The 2,209-nt window shown below is 49.8% G+C and overlaps 1 pseudogene; it reads right to left on the bottom strand.

The window, feature by feature from the left end:
• Positions 1-810: 810 nt before the first annotated feature.
• Positions 811-1,879, bottom strand: LOC113252677 (probable mitochondrial glutathione transporter SLC25A39; annotated as a pseudogene).
• Positions 1,880-2,209: the final 330 nt, after the last annotated feature.

Below are 2,209 nucleotides of genomic sequence, written 5' to 3'. Positions count from 1 at the left end.
AATCGCCTGGGTGAATATGAAATATATATATATATATATATGTATATAAAATTTATTTTTATTTCTTTAGAGATTTTATTTATTTACTTGAGAGAGAGACAAAGAGCAAGGGGGAGGGCAGACGGAGAGGCAGACTCCCTGCTGAACAGGCAGCCCGATATGGAGCTCGATCCCCAGACCCCGGGATCATGACTTGAGCCAAAGGCAGGCGCTTAACTGATTGTGCCTCCCAGGTGCCCCAAATACCCCCTTTTTCTTAAAAGTAGATTCCTAAAGATTGAGATGGTAGAGTCTTTTCAGTAATAGACAGAGGCAAAGAACCTGGGAGAACATGCTTCCAACAAAATGAGACAAAGAAGGATATTCAGGGTAAAGTTATTTGTTTGTATGTTTGTTTGTTTATAAGAAACTCATTATCTTTAGACTCAAGATGTGTGGATGCAGACTATACAAGGCCCAGGGTTTTGTGTTTCTTGTGCATAGACGCAGCTATGGCAAACACAGGGAAATGGAGGGGGGCACATAGTAGGTCTTTAACTTGGTGGGGATGGTGGAAAAGTGATGATCACTGGGGGTTGGAAATGAGGAGCAGTAGGAAAAGTGCTGTCTTAGATGGAGTCTGGGCAGGCCCAGAGGGGCAGCACCCTTCCCCTGGGGCTCATAGTTGAGAGGGAAGGAGGGAAGGAAAATGAGGCCCTCCTCTCAGTGCTGAGGACTAGGCTCTTGGCTCAGTCTCCTTCTGAGGAGAAGGAGAATGAGACTTCCATGCTCATTCATGGAAGAGATGGGACCCTTGCCCCCTGACTCCTTTTAAGAACCTAGTGGCTTTCCCCCATTGAGCCTCTGGAAGAAGCTTTTGCTGAACCCAATTCATAAGAGCTGATCATGATGGCACATGAGGGAGGGGCATCCCTGAAGATCCTTGTCCTGGGAATGCAGCCTGGTGAGTCCCCCAGACCACCCTCAGCTGAATCTTCTGCAGCAGCAGCAGTCAGGTGGAATGGGTGAGCGGGGGCATCATTCTTACAGCCTCCAGAGCTCTCAGTGTGACTTGGCCTTGAGTCTCCACCCCAGGGAAGGGTAGTAGGGTCAGCACAGCTGCCACCATCCCTGAGAGGCCAGCCACAAAGCTGACACCCATGGGTTCCTGGTCCTTTGGCCTGAGCCCACTCAGTCAGCTCTACACCAGCTCATAGTTGAACCAATAGAGAGCAGAAAAGGGCACATCCCAAAGGACAGTGGGGTCCCAGCCTAGCCACACTGATCACCAGCTGCCCTGGGCCACAGCAGCCCAGACAGGAGCACCAGCCACAGTGTGACATGTGCAGAGCCTGAAGCTTTGTCCACATTAGGTCCAGGGAGCTCATCACAGTCACGGTGCCCATGCAGGCTCGTGCCTCCCCCACCATGTGTGTGAAGAGGTCAAAAGTCAGGGCTTGACCACAAAGGAAAGCCTTGGGTTAGGTTGGTTGTAGGCAGGGGAGTACATGGAAGTGGCTGGCATAGTCACAACTGGGTGGCTGGGAGGCTGCTCCACAGGGTCCTGGTGACCTCGTGTCCCATCATCTTCACAATCGCATCCAGAGTGCCAAAGAAGGGAGGTGGTCCTGAAACCAGGTGGCACAGCAGGTACCATTTGGACACAGGTACAGGAGCTCCAGGGCACCACTGCAGTACAAGAAGTACTTCCATTTGGCCTAGCAGAGGCTCCAGAGTCTGCAACGGAGCATCGGCTTACTGGCCCCCAAGGGGCACCTAGACTGCAAGCATATGTTCACCACACCCAGGGGTGTCATGAAGTGGGAGGTGACCACAACCCCAATGCCTGAGGCCACCATTTATAGGAGGGGCTAATGCCCCCAGGGTCCTGGTCAAGCATTTTATAGCTTCAGTGCTGGCTCTAGGCCGGTGCTTGTGCAGCAAGTCCATATGCCCTCTAATCTTTTTTAATACTCTCCGTATTTTGGATATTTGTTATCTCTGAAATAAGAATTTATCTGGAGCTTGAAACCATCAGAAAACATAATGCCAGATGGAGAGCTCTAACTAACAAATTGATTGGTATTAATTATGGCATCTATGTAAGCAGTGTCCAAGTGGGAAAATTCCATATCAGTGTGTTTCTATTGAGTCAGATTCGAGAGTCAAGCTTGCCTCACCTACTTCCAGAAATTTCCTAGAGACTGAGATATATATACCTTGAGCTCTC

This window comes from Ursus arctos, unplaced genomic scaffold, assembly GCF_023065955.2.
Source record: "Ursus arctos isolate Adak ecotype North America unplaced genomic scaffold, UrsArc2.0 scaffold_6, whole genome shotgun sequence".
NCBI classification, from domain to species: domain Eukaryota; kingdom Metazoa; phylum Chordata; class Mammalia; order Carnivora; family Ursidae; genus Ursus; species Ursus arctos.
The sequence above is the reverse complement of the archived record's forward strand: the minus strand, read 5'-3'. Positions and strand labels throughout refer to the sequence as shown.